The sequence below is a fragment of the Papaver somniferum genome, chromosome 1 (assembly GCF_003573695.1).
Source record: "Papaver somniferum cultivar HN1 chromosome 1, ASM357369v1, whole genome shotgun sequence".
In the NCBI taxonomy this organism is placed as follows: domain Eukaryota; kingdom Viridiplantae; phylum Streptophyta; class Magnoliopsida; order Ranunculales; family Papaveraceae; genus Papaver; species Papaver somniferum.
This window is the reverse complement of record NC_039358.1, coordinates 97552442-97561029: the sequence shown is the minus strand read 5'-3', so window position 1 is coordinate 97561029 and position 8588 is coordinate 97552442. Positions and strand designations below refer to the sequence as shown.

Here is an 8588-nt window from a genome sequence, read left to right as displayed (position 1 = left end):
ACCACTTACTCCCTGGTGGAGACACAATCAAGGAAGTAAGTTGATCCCTATAAAATATCTTACGGAATCCTATAGCAGTTCATTCATAAAAAGTATAATCGTGGAGAGATCAAAACTGCAATTCTCAAAATAGTTTACTCCTCTTTTGCAATAGTGAAAGAGCTTAATCTATGAGAAAATATGAGATATATGTTCTAATCACCAAAGAATGGTAACACATAAGAAATCTCACAAAACGCGCAATACAAATATATAATCCATAAAGATTAGGTATTGCAAGTCATCTTTCAAAGTAAAATTTAATTTATAAACTTTAAACATGCAAGATGATAATATTTGGAATAACTAATGTAACACATAAATGTGTATTGCTTTCATATGAAGGTTGTTTATTCGACCTACAAATGCTCTCACTGTATGTTATTGTGTTTGATTATTTTAGGGCTTAATTGGATAGTCCTCCGAAAACTGCAAAGACAACTTAAAGGTACCTAAAGGATTTAAAACAATAATATAATTTTACTGTTATAACTAGAAGCACTGCAAAACAGATGGAAGATAAACCAACTCCCCAATGAAACATTTCTATATAAAAAGTAAGCAGTCCAATTTCAAAAGGTTTTGGATGGAGATCAGTCATAACAGTCAAAAGATGATATAAATAAGTATACCAGGGATATGTAAGTAAAATAATGGATGAACGATCTGCAAGACAAACTAATACTCCATATTCTTGATATGGAATTTAGCAACAAACTCACCTCCATCCCAAGGAGTATCATCTGGGCTGCAAATAAAACCAATTGAAGTTGTAAGAGTGATTTTTTCAAAACTCCGGCCAAATAGAATCATCAGAGACAAAAGTCCACAAGCAAAAGAGAAGGTGGTTCCATCCCTTCCTTACGAAAATATAACAACATCCCATAGCATTATTTTATTGTATTGTGGCGCACCGCTGATGCTTGCTGTAGGATCCTGTTGCAATCTCTTGAAATCCCACATCAACCTCTTCCTTGAAGGGGTCGACATCCTCACAGCCTAAGAATAACCAAATAAGAAGCCAATAATATAATCAGTAAAATTCTCCGACACCAACAACCTGATTGCAAATTCAGCCTGACTTTTTCCATGTATCAAAATTATGTGAACCTAAAGAAAAAAGCTGCTCAGGAAGTTTAAGTAAGAAAGTGCACATACTGAAAATATTATCACATGTCATACTTGCTTCTAAAATTCTAATTTATAACAAATTTAGGTCAAAGCCTGAACAGGCAGAGCTCTTGGCTATCTCGAACTCATAAGATGACAATCCCATCAAGTTTATGTCCTTTCGATAAATACTGAGCTCTCATCATTGCACATTGCTTACGATAGATAATGATAAAACAATCACCAGAGGTGAATTGTAGGGTGCAACTTTTGAAACACCAACACACAACAGAAATGACAATCTATGTTATCATAATGAATTCACGGCAACTGTCATTTTCATCAGCTGATCTTAATCGCTGAGTTCTATTATATGTTGCTCAGGTAACCGCTCAGATCAACATTGTGCTTGTCAGCACCACGTTGACATCACATCAAGTATATTTACTTTCGTTAATATTGACCTCTCATCATTGCAACACAACCACCAAACATACTGTTAACAAATATTCACTCAGGGTACTTTTCTCATCATTTTGAAGAAAAATAACAAATACTGTTATAACAAATATAACAGTATCCTCTGCCGTATTGTAACATATCACTACATCTCTCTGCAGAGAAAAACCTTTTACAAGCTAAAGGAATAGCTGCGAATTTGCACGCTATCATGGACCCTGATGAAAACATACAACCCGAGACATATTTAAGACGAATCCCTAATATTAGACGCCCAAAATTAAAGCTAACAAACTGAAATATGATGGAGAAGGCTTTACTTACCCATGGGAATGATCAAAAGCATGAATCGGAATGACCCATTAATGCCAGTGCATACTTGTCCATATCGATGTCCTGTATCAACAATCCCATTAAACAAATTTTTTCAAAACTGTAACAAAAAATGCATCAAAATCACACTTTATTTCTATTTATATTAGCATCGAGACTCACAGAGGCCGATCATCCTCATCACGAGATTTTTCTATTCAACTTCCAACCAATCAGAAAACATACGAAAAATGGTGATTATGCCAACCACGAAACAGTAGGAGAGCGGTGAACTAAAGCTTGCTATAACTGATGCAACTCAAAAACCCCATTTTTAAAAAAATTGTAACAACATATACTTCCAACACAAGAACCCTAATCTAGTAACAAACAAAAACCCATATTTATCCAATAGAAAAGACATCATATTTACTAAATCAGCTGAAGTAATGATCTTACAAAGCAAACCACAGATTAAACCTAGCTTGATTAAACAAGAGCATGTTGTTAACCTTATCCTTTTGCTTTCCTTTGCTCCAATTCTGTACAAATCATAAGACAAAACAACTCATTATAAAGTAAAGAACTTAAATTCAACATAAAAGAAGATCCAAATATAGATTTAATCATGAACTGATCTTCTTCTTTTGTTTACCACCACCAGATTTAGCTGGATTTGAAGATGTGGTGGAGCTTTCTACTTCTTTGATGGCTGAATGAAAAGAGAATAACACAATCAATAAAAGAAAACTAAGAAAACAAACATATAAATAAACAAAAATAAGCAAATGTACAAACTGGCAATGAATCAAAAAAGAGAATTGATATGAAATCAAAGCTTTTAAGTTTACAAACTTCAAAACTAATTTCTTCCGAAATTTCAATTAAACTTGGATAAGCTAATCGATTGAACTAAAACGATAAAGAGAGATGATATTTATCTTTTGATTAAGTTGCTACAGATGAATCTTTGATTTTAGTTGTTGTTGATCTTCATCGCCTCTTTTTCACCAATTCAGGACAAACTTTCAAGAGATGATGTTCTTATAATAGAGGAAAAGAGGAGGCACACCCTAATAAGATTCAGTAGATTCAAAAACAGGTTGATACAGAAAAGATTAAGAGAATCAAAGTGTGTGTTGAGAGAGAGAAGTGAAGGAATAGGGTGCAGACGATAGGGATAAGGTTTAGTTTATTTTCCTCTTTCCGTAAAAAATTCTAACCCTCTCAGTGGTTCTTCAAGCTAGGAGTTTTTACAAAAATGCCCTTATAAAAAACTATTGTGAATGGAACGAGTTTAATTTTTTCGAATTTTTCCCCGATAAAATAACTGTGAGTCACGACACTATGCTTAACTACAGCCCAATAACAGTGGTTTTACTAAAGCCCAGGAAGTGGTTTAAAATCCATTTTCCACTAGTGTATTGCAAGTCATCTTTCAAAGTAAAATTTAATTTATAAACTTTAAACATGCAAGATGATAATATTTGGAATAACTAATGTAACACATAAATGTGTATTGCTTTCATATGAAGGTTGTTTATTCGACCTACGAATGCTCTCACTGTATGTTATTATGTTTGATTATTTTAGGGCTTGATTAAGCAGATCTGTTTTAACATTCATATTGTTGATTAGTTAGCCACCAACTTTAGGAGCACGCATATGAGGCACTCAATGAAGATATTATCAAAGTATTGTCTGGGGTAACAGATCAAATTATCAACATCAGATATCATATGCGCAAGATGGGAGATGTGACGAAGTCGGTGCGCGGTAAGTTCTTTTTAGACAAAAACTTTTCACTTGAAAAAAGAGAAAAATAAACTCGAAACTTAGTTTTTTAGATAAGTAGATTCTTATCTCTGTTTATATTTCCGATGCGAACATTTGGAAACAAACCATCTGCCTATGAAACCAGGAAGTTTCAGATTCGCCAACTACCGATGGAAAATCTCATATGGCAAACAAAATATCACATAATAAGATAGAATATCCATTAGCTGACTTTTATGGATTATGGTTCTAAAATATTTAGTTATATGAATGTATGATACTCTTCTTTTTCAATCCGCAGAATGAACATGGATCACATACAAAGCTTTTGGATGCTACTATGAATATAGAGGGGTTCTATTAGATGAAGTTCTTTTGGTGAAAATGGATTTTTTCATATTGAAAAGTTCAATTTATTTGGAACATGCACATGGCGCGTACGTTTATACTACTTTTCTAGTATCATAATTAGAATAAAGTATGGAGTTTTTGGTAGCAGCCTAGATAGCCTCTCAAGAAAAACTACTTAAAATATCGTAATTGGCATCTCTGATTTATCTATTGAAAAACTACTTAAAATATCCTAATTGGCATCTCTGTTTTATCTATTTTAACATCTCTGTTGCGGAGCTAAAGTTTGTTTCTTTAGCTTCTTAATTTTGATATTAATTATCATTTTGACCGTGCATAATTCTTTGAGTTAATAGGCAATGGAAAGAGTTATTTGTTTCCATAAAATTTCTTAATTATCTGGGTACAAATCTATTCAAGCCTAATGCAATTTACCTTTGCTCTCCACCAATGGACCCGATTTTGGAAATATTATTGAATGAAAGTTAAAATTTTGTTGTTGGAGAAGAACGGAAGGCACATCGCGCGTGCGTCTAGTCTAGTATCCTCAACTAAAATATAGGTTTAGTTCATCATGGATTTTTTAAAATCCATGAAAAATATAAGAGAAATCAGAAAACAAACCCTAGAAATTGTGATGATCATGCAACTCCAATCCCTGGCTTCTTGTTCTCTTTGTGTAAAAAAGTGTCTCCTTTATGTCTTCGTATTCTCCTTATATAGTATTCACAATATCTATGGCGTAGAATCCTTCAGGGACCGGGTTTTACATGTTTTAAAAACCCAAATTTATACCAAACACTATCTACGGCTAGGAATTGTCCCCACGACCTAGCCGTAGCTAAATAAAAATTTTAGGGTAATTTTCAGGTTCACTTACGGTTGGGTTACTCAATACAAAACCCAACCCTAAGTGGTCATGAGTTTTGATTTTTTTCTTTGCCATTTTGGTCGTAACTCCCTTGTACGATCTCCGATTAACCTCATTCTTTATGTGTTGACTTCATATTTTTGTTTCTACAAGATGGTGCTGACCAATTCTTTATATATCTTTATCTCATTTTATGGATAAGTTGAGAAGCAAGTTCTATCCGCATGTTAAGTTGGAATTCTTGTTACACTTTTTCTTCTTGTCTACGGATAGGTTTGAATGATTTTCTAAACGGAAGTGTCCTTGGAATTTTCCTCCAACATGTTCTTCAACTCTTACTTCTCCTTTTCATGCCAGAATATACTCCTTCCTTGTTCTTTGGTTGAACATCTTCAAAACTCAAAAGCATATTAAATCAAAGCATAATGATGTGAAAACTAACAAAAAAACAAATCATTTGAGTACTAAAATTGTGCAAATAATGAACCTATCAACAAACCACATTGTCTGGACACAAATGCCTAGCCAATACCATGGATCATTTGTATTACAACCCCTTACCACCTTATCCCCCAAAAGCACAACTTTTATTGTGGAAAACAATCGACACATGCCTCCCAACCCTCGCCATTTTAAACCGTATCCACCTTACCAACTCCAATATCTGCCCACAATGTAATTAGCAAAATTGCTACTCACATTCTCCTTAATTCTCAAGTTGTTATAGCTTCATGGGACATCCTCCTAACTCGGCTATCTAATCAATCAAACTCTTCCTAATATTCTGACCCCCAGACAACAATCTCGTAACTTCTATAAATAAACCATACTTCATTGTCAATACTGCTTTTTGTTTCCTTCTTTGGCCCTTGTGGTAAGCAAGGGTTGAAATTTTATATCGCCAAAAGCAACCAAATCTAGGAAGCATAAAACAGATGGTTCTCAGTTTTTAACAAAAATTTTCCTGGGCACGTGATAACTTTTCCTGCTATAATACCCAGAATGCCATCTTTCACAAACCCTGCGAATAGAACAAGAATGTCTACAACAATATTGGTGAGCTGGATTAAACCTAACTTAGACTGGATTAAAATCAATATAGATGGGGTAGCTCGAGTACATCCTAGAATTGTAGGGGCGGGTTTCATATGCAGAGATGGGCAGCTAGAACATAGAATCCCCACTTCACTGACAACAGAAGCTAGGATGCTCATAGCTAGGCCTGCACAAAAACCGCACCGAAACCGACAGAACCAAACTGTAACCGAGCCGAACCGTTAATCCAACGGTCGGTCACGGTTTGAAATTTGATAATCGTTAGATCTTCGGCTCGGCCAACGATTTTACCATTAAAACCGACCGAACCGAACCGTATTAACCGTTCAATTTGAATTGTTAATTTTTTATATACCTATTTAGATCCTAACCGTCAATACATGCATACATATGCATTACTAACCCCTAAATCTAAAACTTATTTCTTCTTCTGCAACGACATTTTTTCTCTTCTCCATCTCTGTAATCACCGTTTTTGTTCTCCTCTCTATCCATCACAACCATCAACTCGATCGGGAGCATCACAATCACCAGTTCTCGTAATCACCAGTTTTTCTTCTTCGACTACTTCTTCTCGTTTCTCTTTTTCAACCAACACCACATCCAACATCACCAACACCTACTACACCACCATTACAAGCACTACCACCTGCTACATCACCGGCACCAGCAACACCACCTTGAAAGATTGGAGATTTGATTGAAGATTGAAGATTACTTTGTTTTTAAATTTTAGGTTTTTTTTTTTTTTTTTTTTTTTTTTTTTTTTTTTTTTTTTTTTTTTTTTTTTCTAATCTTTATGGTATTCAACTTTATTTAACATGGGTTTTACAGATGTTATGTGACTATGAATTTTTGAAGGTTCAATTTGTATCTCTGTAATTGTGTGTTGATGAAATTGACATGGTCAAGACATGCCAACAATGAATTGTAAACTTCTCCTGATTCAAGCTTTGTGTAGTTTAATTAGATCTGTTAACAGTCCATTAGTCATGAAATTGGGACTAATGGTCAAATCTTTAAGATCATTAAACTATTAAGTCATGGAATGAACCATCAATGGATTGATTTTTTATCTAACGGAAGAGGAACTGAAGGTGTTTAATTTTATTGTTTTTTTAATCCAGGTGGAATCGGTGAAACCGTATAACCGTTAAAAATAACCGAGCCGACTCAGTTCGGTTTTAAACCGAATCGTGCCAATACAATTCAATTACGGTTTTGAAATTGAAAACCGTAGTATGTACAGTTCGGTCGACGATTTTGCCTAAAAACCGAACTAACCGAACCTTATGCGACCGTGGTGCATAACGTGAATGATAACTGAACTCAAGCAAAGAATGAGCCAAATCCCATAATGCATTATCCAACATAGCTACATAGAAGGAAATCAAGCAATGAACGGATTGGCGAATCATACTGCGAATACTTGGCCCATTGGTAAACTTCTACGATATGGGATCACACAATTCTGTCACACATAAATCAAGTCAAATTGTGATAGATGATTTTTGTTCTTCTTTTGATTCCCTAGACTAGTGGTCCATAGACTACATCCAAACTCCTTAAATTAGAGTGGATTTCAACAATTACAGGGTTCGAACCCCTACCTCCGCAGTGGGAGGGAACATGCCAACCACCAGACCACTTGGTGATTGGCTTGATAAATGACTCTTTGAATGGATTATACTCTTGTGTAATTGCCTCTTAGAGCATCTCCAAGAGAGGGTGGATCTATTTATTTTTAGTAACACGTAGGATTTTAGACCCCCGTTTGGCATAAATCCATCTCGAATAGTAGGGTCCTAGAAGTTAGGAGGGACCAATTACTAAATATGAAGGTGTTCAAGAAAGTATTATCTACACCTCCGGTTGCACCTCCACGTCATGTTTTTAACCAACTTTCTTTTAATTCTAAGGGTTAAATTTCTCACTGTTGGAGATGATTTTCTAGATATGAGGTCCTATATTTACTCTATATGTAGACCAATGTAGTTAATATCGGATATCGGTTCATATCGTCCAGGACCGATACACTGGTACGACTTTATATCGGGGATATTATCGTTTAAATATCAGTATAATATCGGTTCCAAATTTAGAGACTATAATTTTATAGCTACCATCATTCCCATGATGGGTCTCTAGCTTGCGTAGAAGAAGGCAATGAACCACATGAAGAGTTTGTGGTGTTTGCGTTGGATGCACTAGAAGAATCCATAATCAAAACCTAAAACAAAAAAAAACAAAATTTGAATCAGTAACTATGTTATGGTTATTCACACATTTCAACTTTTTTCAAATCTGTTGTTTCAGACTTCCAAGTTCCGACTTCCAACCAATCTGTTGTTTCAGACTTCCAACCAATTATAAAAACAGAGGAATTAACAAATCAACTAAAACCTACCTGATTAAGTAAAAATTGATGACATTTTACAATGTTATGCTTCCCTGATAACATACAAACTATGTTATGCTTTAAGTAAAATACAAATTGATGGCATTTCCTATAGTTTTTCGAAACAAATTGGTGACATTTTATAACTTGATGGGAAATTCTGAACAAGTACTTGAATAAAAAACCCAAATTTTTATATTAAGAGAGACATGCAAA

General features: G+C 34.6%; 1 pseudogene; it reads right to left on the bottom strand.

Moving 5' to 3' along the window:
- Positions 1-1525: 1525 nt before the first annotated feature.
- LOC113342484 lies at positions 1526-1628 on the bottom strand (annotated as a pseudogene).
- Positions 1629-8588: the final 6960 nt, after the last annotated feature.